The 14,506-nt window shown below is 40.8% G+C and overlaps 1 protein-coding gene across 15 annotated transcripts in view; it reads left to right on the top strand.

The window, feature by feature from the left end:
• LOC137656712 (cellular tumor antigen p53-like) overlaps positions 1 to 14,506 on the top strand; it is a 46,730-nt gene that overhangs the window by 27,764 nt on the left and 4,460 nt on the right. The window lies entirely within an intron of this gene.

Consider the following 14,506-nt stretch of genomic DNA (forward strand, 5'->3'; position numbering starts at 1 on the left):
TAAACAGCATTAGGAAGTTGGAATGAAAGATGCATTTTGAGAGTGCTTTGGGAAGCTGGAAATATTGCATTACCAGCATCATTGGTTTTAGACAACTTTTGACCCACCCTTCATTGTTTTCCATCTGCTGGTCATGTTATTGCTAGCTAACTAGGCTATGAATGTAACAAGAATTCTGGCTTGTTAGATATTAATTGAATTGTTATTGTATCATTATTATTATTATTAAAACCTAAGCTACCATACAAGCTGGAAAAGCATGATGCTATAAGCCCAAGGGGTCCAACAGGGAAAATAGCCCAGTGAGGAAAGGAAATTAGGAAATGAAAAGTGTGCTGCCTGAGTGTAGCCCCGAGCAAGAGAACTCTAACCCTAGACAGTTGAAGACCATGGTACAGAGGGCGGGGCACTACCGAAGACTAGAGAACAATGGTTTGATTTTGGAGTGTCTTAGAAGAGCTGCTTACCATACCAGGTGGAAAGTAGTTACTGAAAGCGAAGAATAACTGTTTTGTCATAGTGAGGAGGTTGTTTAATGAGTAAGCCAGACTATTTGCTGTATATCTAGGAAAAGGAAAATATTTTCTGTAACCACAGAGGGACCAAATGTAGTACTATTTGGCCAGTTGAAGGACCCAATAACTCTTTAGCAGAAGTATCTCAACTTGTGGCTGGTGCCTTGAGCCACCTACTAGTGATTTATTTATTTATTTTCTTAACAATTTACTGAGGAACAATTAAAGTTCTTTTGAAGTGTTCAGTTAGGTAATCACCCTAATTCTAGCGAGTGTTTACATATACAGTACTATTTTCAATATTAAACTTACCCGATAATCATGTAGCTGTCAACTCCGTTGCCCGACAGAATTCTATGGAGGGATACGCCAGCTATCACAATACTAGAAGGGGGTGTATTTACCAGCGCCACCTGTGGCCAGGTACTCAAGTACTTCTTGTTGACACCTCCTCAATTATTCCTCTGTCGTGCTTCCGGCAAGACGTTCTGGGATACGCTTATGTTCTTGGAGTATTTTCACGACTTTGGTGAAGTATTTCTCTTTGATTTCGGCTGTCGCTTTACTGGAAACTTCTATATTAGCTTAGTTAGCTTTTGGAATTAATTTGATTAATTATGGTGACGAAGAGAGTATGAACTCTCGTTCACCTTTCAATGGCCGACCCTTCCCTTAGACGGAAGTGTTGGTGTCTAAGAGAGTATAGACTCTCTTTCTTAATTTTGCTTAACAAAAGTTATAGATTTATTTTATATCTCTCCGCCTCTTATAGGCCTCTTCGATTAACTTCCTTTTATTATAAACTTATTAAAATTAATTTTTATATTTGTTTATATTCGACCTTCCTAATAGTAGGCGGTCTTTTCTTGGTACCGAAGTTAATTAACATTGAGCCCGTCATTTCGGTTTTACCTGTTAACATATTATGCTATTTCCGCCACAGAGTTTGAAAGAATTTCTTTGATAGTCTCGTACTGTTTTCAAAGTTGAACTAACGTTTTGTTTTGTCTCTGCAGTTGTTGACGTTCAGAACGTTCAACTTGCACTCTATCGTTACGATAGAGAAAGAATGTTCACGGTTTCACGTTGCAGTAAGAGTAACCGTGTCTAGCGTTTTGTTCATTCTTTCTTAACTTAATGGTTTTGATCCTAATAAAGGAACTTTTCAGTTTTTTTCCTTTAACAATAATATGTTTTAACGATATATATGATTGGGCTCTTCTCTCAGGTTCTAAGTCAAGAGAGAGAGAGAGAGAGATAGAGACGGAGGGAGAAAGAGGATAAACGTTTCATTCAAACCTGCCAGGCGTACGAGTAACGTCGTTATCGTTTTTGCTCTTCTCCCTAGTCTCTTTAGGGGAAGAAACTAAACGTTTCTAGAGTGATCTAGTGTTTAGTCTCTTTCCAGCCACTGAATTATCTTTCATTAGATTTTTCTGTTACATTGTAATTCTGTTTTCGCAATTACTAACTTTTGAGAAAGGATAGAATTGCGTGTTTCAGGTACAAACCACTTAAAGTTTCGAGTTCAGTGAAATAAGTGCAAACAGAAATCAAAGTGATAAGTGATTAGCGCAAAGTATGTCAGTGTTGTGCGTGAGGGTACTTTTGTGCGCGCCAGTCGTCCTCCCAGTCCGGGACCTCTTGCAAGCTCCCAAGCCCAGGGGAGAAGCAATGTCGAAGGGCATAAGGGTTCAGCAGGCCTTGATCGGCGCACAGAAGTATCCTCGGTGGTTGTGGGCGTGTCTTACCGAGACCGTCACTCCCACCCGCAGACGATTGAGCCCTTATTTTGCTCGTCTGCAGAAGAGATCAGGGGAGAAAATAAAGGCAGAGTAACGCTGGTCTCAGGTCTCAAGACCTCTTAAACGTAAAGTCCAGACCTATGCCAGACGTACGAAGTTAAAGTTCAACAACCCAGATGCAGTCATTGGGTTAGCTCTGACTCTCCTCAGTCATCAGTTGAATACACTCCGCCTAAGAGGAGTAAGGTTCTGCCGCAACAGATCTCTGCTGTTAAGGCTTTACCTCAGCAGACCTTAGTGTCTGCCGACCCCAAGTTGACTCTACTGCAGTCCATGCAGTCACAACTTTCGGTCTTGATGCGTGAGTGTCGGGCTGAGAGTGTTGCGCCTCCGCCTCCGCCTACACTCCCTCCGCCTACGCTCGCTCCGCCTGATCGCAGTACCACCTGCCAGGCGTACGATGTTGTGGACTCTACTACAGTCCATGCAAGCACAGCTTTCGGACTTGATGCGTGAGTGTCGGGCTGAGAGTGTTGCTCCTCCGCCTCCGCCTACACTCCCTCCGCCTACACTCGCTCCGCCTGATCGCAGTACCACCTGCCAGGCGTACGATGTTGTGGACTCTACTACAGTCCATGCAAGCACAGCTTTCGGACTTGATGCGTGAGTGTCGGGCTGAGAGTGTTGCTCCTCCGCCTCCGCCTACACTCCCTCCGCCTACGCTCGCTCCGCCTGATCGCAGTACCACCTGCCAGGCGTACGATGTTGAGCCACGTGCTGAGTTTGCTGTTCCCAGTGGTGTTCAGCCTCCGCCTTCCTTAAGGCAACCTTTACAATGGGATCAGGAGGATTATACCTCTCTTCCTCCGCCTCCACTTGCTGCTCCACCAGTGATGCAACACTCGGTTGAGGTACAACAACCTCTCCCGTCCATGAGTCAGTCTCCTCAGCTCTCGCTGCAGCGAGCTCAACCCTCCACAAGGCAAGCACCACAACACCTTAGCCTTGCGCCTTAGGAGCCTCAGCTTGCGAGACATTTACCTTGTTCTGCGCAGCCTCTTCCTCATCGCGCTCCGCTCACACCACAGGAACTGGAACTTGCTACTCCGCTTCCGCCAACCGCTCAGCAAGCGCAACCCTTGGGTTCACCACTCATGCTAGGAGTCAGCCTCCTCCACCCATGCGCCTTCCTTCTGCTTGTCTTTTATTCAGCCTTTGCAGACTGAGCCTCAGGTGTTCCCTCAACAGAGTCTTGAAGAGGAAACCACAACTATTGTTGTTCCAGCTCGTTCTGACTCTGCTGTTCAGCATACCTTACCTCCATTTTCAAACCATGGCAAAAATATGAATCATGAGTTTTGAATGTAAGGTAAATATTATGTTGATTGTAAAACCCCATGCAAGCATGCATAAAGCACTCTAGCACTGGTCATGGAATTTCTGAGAAATGTTAAACGCCATGCACACGCTCTGCTTTCCTCTCAGCAGGCTCTGCTTACAGCAGGCTCTGCTTACTACATGCTCTGCATACAGCATGCTCTGCATACAGCATGCTCTGCATACAACATGCTCTGCATACAGCATGCTCTGCATACAACATGCTCTGCATACAGCATGCTCTGCAGTCAGCATGCTCTGCATACAACATGCTCTACATACAGCATGCTCTGCATACAGCATACTCTGCATACATCATGCTCTGCATACCTTACCGCATGCTTCTCAGTCACACATCTTGGGTTGTTGCCAACTCACTAGACTGTCAAGCAGTTTCATAACGTTGCCTTCTAGTCTGCTGCTTTTGCACCAGTGAACCCTCACTCAGAGAACTTAGCTTTTCTAGGATATGGTCCCTGTAGATGAGAAAGTTCTTTTCTCCCTCCTTCTGATATTCCCTTGAGGACTCTGTCATTTGGAGGGAGCCTTTAGCTGCATAACCTCTTATGGACTTTTATTTAAGCATAACATGCTTCCAGGGAAGGTAATGGTTCCACTTCAGTCGCTAATCCCGTCTGTTACCACACCTGCTCCCATAGACCTTGAGCTGTGTTGCATGACATGCAGTCCAAGCTTAGTCCTTGTTAGAGGATTTTTTGTTTACGGAGTCAATGTGTCACGGGGAAGACGTTCAACAACCAACAGAAGTGACTTGTTGTGACGCAGTGCGGCAACCTCAGCAACACGTTAAGGAGTTGTCTGTACGACCCAGACAGTCTAGACAGATTCGGGTTGTCACTGTACTTCCTCGCTTGCCCATGATTGACAGTTCACAGACTGTGCAGCAGTATCATGATCTTGTGTCCGGCTCCGTCAGACGACTGGCTTTTAAGAGCTCCCACAAGTCGTCGCTGTCTGGAGATTTTCAAATGGACTATGGATCTGACCAAGGAACTGGGCCTCCTGGTCAATTTTGAGGAGTCTCAGCTCGTTCCATCCCAGACCATTGTCTCCTTGGGTATGGATCTTCAGAGTCGAGCTTTTCGGACTTTTCCGTCGGCCCCAAGGATCTTCCAAGCCCTAGAATGCATCCAGAGCATGCTGAGAAGGAACCGATGCTCAGTCAGGTAGTGGATGAGTCTAACAGGGACACTTTCATCGCTGGCCCTGTTCATCGTGTTAGGGAGACTCCACCTCCCCCCCCTTCAGTATCATCTAGCTGCTCACTGGATAAAGGACATGACGCTAGAGACGGTCTCAGTTCCTGTTTCCGAAGAGAGGAGGTCTTCTCTCGCGTGGTGTAAGAACAGCTTTCTTCTCAAGGAAGGCTACCTTTGGCTGTTCAGAAACACGACCGCCGTCTCCTCTCGGACGCATCAGACACGGGCTGGGGTGCGACTTTGGACGGACAAGAATGCTCGGGAACATGGAATCAGGAGCAAAGGACACTTCACATCATTTGCAAGAAGTTGTTGGCGGTTATTCTGGCCTTGATAAACTTCAAGTCCCTCCAGCTTAACAAAGTGGTGGAGGTGGACTCTGACAACACCACAGCCCTGGCTTACATCTTCAAGCAGGGAGGGACTCTTTCGTGGAAGTTGTTCTAGATCGCAAGGGACCTACTCATCTGGTCTTTAGATCGAAAGCTAACTGGTAACGAGGTTCATTCAGGGCGGTATGAATGTCATGGCAGATCACCTCAGACGGAAGGGTCAGGTCATCCCCACAGAGTGGACCCTTCTCAAGAATGTTTGCAACAGACTTTGGGCCCTGTGGGGTCAGCCAACCATAGATCTGTTCACTACCTCGATAACCTAGAGACTCCTGTTGTATTGTTCTCCGATTCCAGACCCAGCAGCAGTTCACGTGGATGCTTTTCTGCTGGATTGGTTCCATCTCGACCTGTATGCATTCCCGCCGTTCAAGATTGTCAACAGAGTACTTCAGAAGTTCTCCTCTCACTAAGGGACACGGCTGACGTTGGTTGGCTCCGCTCTGGTCCGCGAGAGAATGGTTCTTAGAGGTACTGCAATGGCTGGTCGACATTCCCAGGACTCTTCCTCTAGGAGTGAACCTTCTAAGTCTACCTCACTTAAAGAAGGTACACCCAATCCTCCACGCTCTTCGTCTGACTGCCTTCAGACTTTCGAAAGACTCTCAAGAGCTAGGGGCTTTTCGAAGGAGGCAGCCAGAGCGATTGCCAAAGCAAGGAGAACATCCACTCTCAGAATCTATCAGTCTCAAGGGGAAGTCTTCCGTAGCTGGTACAAGACCAATGCAGTTTCCTTAACCAGTACCACTGTAACCCAGATTGCTGACTTCCTGTTATATCTAAGGAAAGTAAGATCCCTTTCAGCTCCTACGATCAAGGGTTACAGAAGTATGTTGGCAGCGGTTTTCCGCCACAGAGGCTTGGATCTTTCCACCAACAAAGATCTACAGGACCTCCCTAGGTCTTTTGAGACCTCAAAGGAACGTCGGTTGTCCACTCCAGGCTGGAATCTAGACGTGGTCCTAAGGTTCCTTATGTCATCAAGATTTGAACCTCTCCAATCAGCCTCTTTTTAGGACCTCACATTAAAAACTCTTTTCCTCGTGTGCTTGACAACAGCTAAAAGAGTAAGTGAGATCCACGCCTTCAGCAGGATCATTGTTTTCACATCTGAAACGGCTACATGTTCCTTGCAGCTCGGTTTTTGCTAAACGAGCTTCCTTCACGTCCTTGGCCTAAGTCGTTCGAGATCCCAAGCCTGTCCAACTTGGTGGGGAATGATCTGAAGAGAGTACTTTGCCCAGTTAGAGCTCTTAGGTACTATCTAAAAAGGTCTTAACCTTTACAAGGACAATCAGAAGCCTTATAGTGTGCTATCAAGAAACCTTCTTTTCCAAGTTCTAAGAACTCAGTTTCTTACTATTCAGGCTTCTGATTAGAGAAACACATTCTCATCTGAAGGAAGAAGACCTTGCTTTGCTGAAGGTAAGGACACATGAAGTGGGAGCTGTGGCTACTTCAGTGGCCTTCAAACAGAACCTTTCTCTGCAGAGTGTTATGGATGCAACCTATTGGAGAAGCAAGTCAGTGTTCGCATCATTCTATCTCAAAGATGTCCAGTCTCTTTTCGAGTACTGCTACACCCTGGGACCATTCGTAGCAACGAATGCAGTAGTAGGCGAGGGCTCAGCCACTACATTCCCATAATCCCATAACCTTTTAACCTTTCTCTTGAATACTTTTTATGGGTTGTACGGTCGGCTAAGAAGCCTTCCACATCCTTGTTGATTTGGCGGGTGGTCAATTCTTTCTTGAGAAGCGCCGAGGTTAAAGGTTGTGATGAGGTCCTTTAGTATGGGTTGCAGCCCTGTATACTTTAGCACCTTTGAGTTGATTCAGCCTCCCAAGAGGAACGCTGCGCTCAGTAAGGAAGACGATCTTATTAAAGGCAGAGTAACGGTTCAAGTCGACTTCCTTACCAGGTACTTATTATTTCATTGTTATTGTGGATAACTGATTATATGAAATACGGGATACTTAGCTATCCTTTAGTCTTGTACACTGGTTTTTCACCCACCCCCCTGGGTGTGAATCAGCTACATGATTATCGGGTAAGTTTAATATTGAAAAATGTTATTTTTATTAGTAAAATAAATTTTTGAATATACTTACCCGATAATCATGATTTAATCGACCCTCCCTTCCTCCCCATAGAGAACCAGTGGACCGAGGAATAATTGAGGAGGTGTCAACAAGAAGTACTTGAGTACCTGGCCACAGGTGGCGCTGGTAAATACACCCCCTTCTAGTATTGTGATAGCTGGCGTATCCCTCCATAGAATTCTGTCGGGCAACGGAGTTGACAGCTACATGATTATCGGGTAAGTATATTCAAAAATTTATTTTACTAATAAAAATAACATATTAACGTAAGTAACAATTATTTTAAGAATTCATACTTAATTCGTTCATTGTGTGTGAAATGCTTTTAAGAATGAATTGATTTCCACTGCATTTAACATCCCTTACTTATTACAACTAACATAAAAAAAAGATTTTTTTCTTGTAATATGATATTACAGTACACATTCTTGGTGTGACAGTATGTATTATTTATGCATAAGCTATCAGGGTAAAGAACAAAGAAAATAATCTATGTACAATCTTTTTTATAAATTTAGACATCATTTTAAAGAAAATTTTAATCCTAGTTTATTTTAAAAAATATTTGGTGAGTAATCCTATCATGCAAGGTAGAACATCTGCCTTACAGTAGTTTAACAATCAAATCGCTAAACTTTAAATCGCTATACTTTAAACCGCTATACTTTAAACCGCTCTTCTTTAAATCGCTATTCTTCGTAGGTCCAAATTGGACTTGCAAGCAAATAAATACCATAGTAAAAACTAATAAAAATTAATGATAACACAAAAAGGCCATAAAACGTAAGTGATATAACCTAGATGACAGAGTACCAGATGGGCAAAAATAACTAGAATATTTACCGAAGCGAACATAACCCAAAATGGCTGCCGATACCTCGGCAGGACAATCGCTTCCAAAACTAAAAACCACCATATTGGAAACAGAATAAATGGCCGGTACTGTCAAAAGCTGCCAAAACAAACTATGGTACTTAACATTGGTAAGGGTGAAGTAGCAACGTCAGTCATGTTGAAATAACGAGAAACTTCGAAAAAACACTGTGCCCAAAAAACTCAACTTGTTTGCAAGTCCAATATCAGAAGGATAACCTGGTGAGCGCGAGTGGTGGGTGTCGGTAGGGTAACCCAACTGTATTCTCTAGGGCCTGTCATGGCCCTCCCCATTTGATGAAGGGATTATCTAAATGGAAGACAGCCTGTGAATAGTGTTTTACAAACGCCCTTGTTAGATATACGACACCAACAAGGTGCTCGCGCGAGGGTTGTAACCTCTGCATTCCATGCTTTTAATTTTCTCGTATATTTGGAAGATTTATATCAGAAAAAGTACAAAGAAGGACTTTTCACCGGCCGTCACAGGTCTCTCCCCAGAAATAGATTTTTCCTTCGTCAAAATCCCTTTTTGAGAGTTATGGTGCCTGATATTCGGCAATTGACAAGAAGTGTACTGTATTTATTTGTATTTTGTGTAAAATAAGTAGACTAGCTATGTTGCCAAAACACCTGAAATTTATGCTACAGCACTATCAAGACAATAGTGAATTGTCTAGTATCATATGTAGTAGCTGTACAATATTGCGAGTTTTAATTGAATTTTTTGTTATTGTACCCTATTAAATCTGAATGTTTTCTGAAGGTGATGGTGAGAATAATTTTTTTCTGAAGGATCAAATTATAATTAAGGAGTTTAAAGAAGGGTAAACTATTGAAGCAGTCATCAAATAAATCCTTCACAATGTTTGAACCTTTTTTTTTTCTTTCTTTTTCCTGCATTACTGTGATGTCCTCTTGATGGGAATGTCACTGACTAGTAATAATCCAAAAATGGATGAAATAATATTAACAAAAAGTCTCCAGTTATTGTTTCATTAATAGCCATTGTATTCAACCATTTTGTAGCAAATTGTACAACGCAAATCATCATTCAGTAGAAGGATAAATGTGAGGGAGGTAAAAGAGCGTACCGAGTGGCGAGCGGTCGTTATGCAGTTCTGATAGGGCCTGCTGCTACTGCTGAGATAGTGGCAGTAGAGAAGTCAGCATATGAATCTTCAATTGGGGTGAAAAAGGAGGAGGGTGGGCTGTAACGCTCTAACAGTACCAACCAAACTCGCCTGATTCCCTCATCAGGCAAAGAGGAACAAAGAGAATCCCCTTTTATTTTAGGTTTTAGTTTCATGTTAGATACCCCCTAAAATTTGGGGAAGTGCCATGGTCAGTTCCTGCTTAATGTAATATCCTTTTCTTGACCAAACCAGATCCTTGCCAATCTTGTCCTGAGTTACGAGGTAATTAAAGAATTAATGTAACTGTTCTTAAGATTATCTCTTAAAATTTTGAAAGGTTGTTTTTTTAAAGGTCCTCACATATATAACTTTGGGACTTCAAAATTCAACAGTTCGTATTTTTGAGCAATGAGTTTTGGCGATACCCTGAAGTGGTTCTCATACAGGTTTCTTTCGATCTCTTTATCATTTAATGTACATAAACATATTCCATTCTCCCACCTCCTCTTCGTCACTATCATCATCGATGTAGGTGGTGGGCATGTAAGGATGACGAGAATTGTGACACAATTGGGAATAGTGATTATAAGCGCTGAAGTCTGGTTGACTAAAGCTCCCAATGGTGTTCTTCATTTCCCTCCGAATCCAGCGCATTCTAGCACGCATGGCGCGGTATCGCAGAGCCCTGCTCTCGATCATAATCGGACTCCTCCTAAAGGGAGGGGATGGTGAAGGACTTGCACCCAGGGGCATAAGCCACTGGGTTCTGGCCGCAACATCTGGAACAAAACTAAAGACCATCTCCCCACCCCCTTGTTGTAGAAGACTAAAAGAGTGTATGTAACTCGCCACCTCTCTTCATGGTTTTTTTTTTGGTAAAGGAAAACCTGTGTTATGAAAGATGGAAGTTGTATGTTAACAAGACTTATAAATTGTAAGAGTCCTAATTTATTTATTTTTTTAGACCTTTTTTTAAAATTCTTAAAATGGTTATTGGTGTCTAGTTAGTAGTTCAGTGACAAAGTTACACAGTTATTTTCAAGTCTGGGGTGGGACCTAACTTATTCGCTACTATGACATCAAAATATGCCCTGTGGTACACACTGTGACATCCCGGATACATCATTAACAAATAAGAACAATATACAAATTAAAATCGCTTATATATCGTACAAAAGAGTACAGCACATGAGCGTATATCGTACAGTTCACACTCTGGAAATTACACTAAAAAAATCTCCTGCCATCCCTGATATTAGCCCCTCCTCCTTTCTTCATCCAACCAAACAAAGTCTTTATGATTCTAGCTCTTATACTTAATTGCAGAAGAGCTAATTTTGTCTGTTTTTATGTTACCATGTAGAATCGCAATGCTCTAGCCCATGGCGACATTCCCTACCTGAGGCATTAACTCGCCATCTTAGAGACGTAGGGACCCTCACACCTCGCCCCACCACCGACTGAAACGCTTGCGATTCTAGTCCTTATTCTTGATTATGTAAGGTCTATTTCAGTGTATTTCAATGTTTGCGTAGGTGTTTAAATCACACACAAAGCATTCTGTAAAGCGCGACATAGCATTCTCCCCCTCTGACTCGCACCCACAACGTCACCAAAACACCAGTAATGCAAATTGTAGACACAACGAGATTTGTTTCACTCATTTTATTCCTCTTTTTTTTTCAATTATTATATGTACAAAATAGTATCATCATCATATTTTACATATATATTTCATATTAGTATTTATTGTTTTTCTGAGTTTTTAAAAGTTAACCTTTTGTCTCTCATTATTTCCATTTATTGACATCCTAAGCAGCATTTGTTATGTTCTTTACTTTGCAGTCCCCATTTTCAAGTCCAAGAAATGCCTTTGGTTTAATAAACACAATTTTTATATTCTCTCTCTCTCTCTCTCTCTCTCTCTCTCTCTCTCTCTCTCTCTCTCTCTCTCTCTCATAATGACAGTCAATGCAATGTGGAATGACAGAAGGATAAACAAACCTTTTGTTTAATAATTCTCTCTCTCTCTCTCTCTCTCTCTCTCTCTCTCTCTCTCTCTCAAGATAAGTTTTTTCTTTACCACTGTATACTTTATTGTTATACTGTACTTTACAGAATACTACAGTCAAAGGAAACAAATGGATATTGTCTAACGTGAAGCCCATTATTACTGACGAGTAGTTTTATACCTTACGACGGCTATTTGTTGTGAATTCTCACGGAATAACATGGTCACTTGAGTGCTTCGCCATTATTTATATAAAATTATATAAAACAAATTTCTGAAAAATTATTCTATAATCACTTCATAATGAATGAAAAGAAAAATCTATTCTGTAATCAGCAATTAAACAAATAGACATGGAGATGTAGGAAATTATTGAGAAAGGGAGCATGTATATCCGATGGTGACAAATCTCGTACCGGTATATAGCTATTAAGAGCTGATCCGCTTCCCCCTAGTTGAAGGTGTTAAAGGTTTAGTTTTACAGAATGAGTATTTCAGATCTACAGAAGGGTTCTCTTTCGCACTTTATAAGGGTCAGTTTCATGTACAGTACATATGACTTACGTTGTGGAAATTATTTTAAAATTTTCAAGGGAAACCTTTTTGTAAATGTCATGACGAGATGAAAAGTTTAGTTTAGAAGGAAATGGAAATTTATCTACAGAAGACTTCAAATGTTACTATGGCTCATTAGTTAACATAGTTGGTGTTTGTGAAGCACCAACTGTGAGATGTATGGTAAATAAAAATTAACCGCGTGTCTGCTTTAAGTCAAGTTATACCTTTGTTTCTTACAATGAGGGATTCAAGAGCTTAATTTTATACCATATAAGACTTGAATCGTTTTAAAGTTAGATGGTTTAGATTTGGAATCCAAACAAGAAATTACACCCGTACTTACGGTTAGAATTGGTTACATTTTAAACCAATCTCGAGTGGTAGTTCAAATCTATTAATCTCATCTTTGCTTCGCTATCCCACGTCCATCAGAATGTGGGATTCGGCAATATAAACATAGAGAAGTGTCATAAAAGTAGTAGCATTTCAAATGCAAGAGTTTGATATTTTTATGCTCGCCTGATGTTCATACACGTCCCCCTTCTTCCTCTGATTGCTAATGTCAAGAGACTAAGGAAAGGTTTTGTGGCTTTGAGAACTGAGAAATAAGTGGTAGATAATTGTGTCATGGACTTGGTTGCCATCAACTGCCAGATGGCTTCATGGTTACCCGATGTTCATTTACATGCCCTTCCCTCCCCTACTGACCACTGATGTCAATAGACTAATGATCCTATTTGTGAATTCAGTATAGTATTTTAGGACAGTAATGACACTAAAATAGGTCAGTCATTTATGAGACTATGCATGTCATCCTGTTCAACAAAAAAAGCATTTGCATTAAGGTTGAACTTCGTAAGTGCCACAGATTCTATCCCTCAGATCAAGAAGATCATTCCACAATCTGGTTATAGCTGAAGTAAAACTTCTCAGATGCTGTGTAGTATTGTTCCTCATGATTGAGAAGGGAGGGTTTAGATTTAATTGCATTCCTATTTCTACATACATAATGGTTCAATTTGAGAAGATGTAAATGGAATGGAATGTCAAGAAGAAAATTCTTATGCAATAGACACACAACTAACAGAACACTGGTACCATAGAGTTATAGATAGACCGGGAATAAGGAGTTAAACAGACTGGAGGGTTTTGTCCAAGAAAATAACATTACAATCAGCAGCTGGAGATCAGATAGAAGAACAGTACTCGAAACAAGGTAGAATGAAAGAATTAAAATATTTCATCTGATCACAAAAACTTGATAAGCTCGCTTTTTTTTTTTTTTTTTTTTTTTTTTTTTTTTTTTTTTTTCTCTCTCTAATAAAGGAAACCGACTGAATGTTTCTCAAAAGTAAATTTTCAATCAAGAATTACACGGAATTTAAAATGAAGTATATAATTTAAATGCAAAGATTGATTATTGAATATACAGTCGATTTGGATATGCATATATTTCTGAAATTAGAATTATAGCCTTGAAATATAGACCTTTGTAATTTTTCAGTTATCTTAGGTCAAGTGTGTCGAATCATTTTAAGCTTCTACAGTATATTATTGTGTAATGTATTCATAAGCTTAATGATACCTCCATGCTTGAACTGTCAACATTAGTATTTTGTAAGAAAAACTTTTAAGTTATTGCAAAATACTTTAATCACTCAATTTTAAATATCAGGATGCCTGAAAACTTAAAATCAATCAATCAATCAATCAATCAATTTTAAATAAATAATTTGATTACAATTCAGTTTGTCATATCAGGCCAATTCCTTATGAAGAAAATCCCTGTTCCACGAGACTAATGTAGTGGAAAAATTGAGTTCACGGGGAAGCTTCAAGGGTGTTGATTATATAAAAGAAACACTGTTCATAATTGAATTCAATTTTTAAAGCTTCGTTCAAAGATGACAAGGAGCTTAAAATTTCCAAATCTAAATCCCAAAGGAGTATAAGGTCTGTAAAGCAATGCCTAATACAAACTTGCATCTATGTCCTGCTGTAGATAATGCAATAGATGGAGTGTCTGAATGATCATATTGAGTGTAAGAAAAATGAATGCTGCTATCAACGAAAAATAAGAGGATTCACATTAAACCAAATTTGTGGCACCAGAAACCAAACTTATGCCTCTTCCCTTGGTAGAAGTTATTACTGTACTTTATCTCCTTGTAATAAGTAGCCTTTTCAAAAAATCTCCTCTTGCCATGGATAACATTCACATATAGAAACGAAGGAGTTCTCAATGGTTAACAGAGTCCACTTGAGAAGTAGGGCCTCATTAGAAGCTTTTTCCCCACTTTGAAAGCTTTCTGTCGGTGTCTTTCTCTGTATCCTAAAAATCCTAAACTACTTGGGAAAGGGAGGTATTAGAACCATCCGATTATCAATAGACGTTTTTAGTTGGCTAACGTTTTAAATCTTTCTAAATTGATTGAGGGATATATTTCTAGTTGATCCTACATTTGAATGATTACATTTCCATAACATTGGAGGGAAGAGTTCTTTTTTAGCCTTCATTTTATAGATGTTGCTAAAAGATGAAGTTGAGTAGTTCCCCACATCTTCCAAATGTCATC

Source organism: Palaemon carinicauda, chromosome 1 (assembly GCF_036898095.1).
Source record: "Palaemon carinicauda isolate YSFRI2023 chromosome 1, ASM3689809v2, whole genome shotgun sequence".
Taxonomy (NCBI): Eukaryota; Metazoa; Arthropoda; class Malacostraca; order Decapoda; family Palaemonidae; genus Palaemon; species Palaemon carinicauda.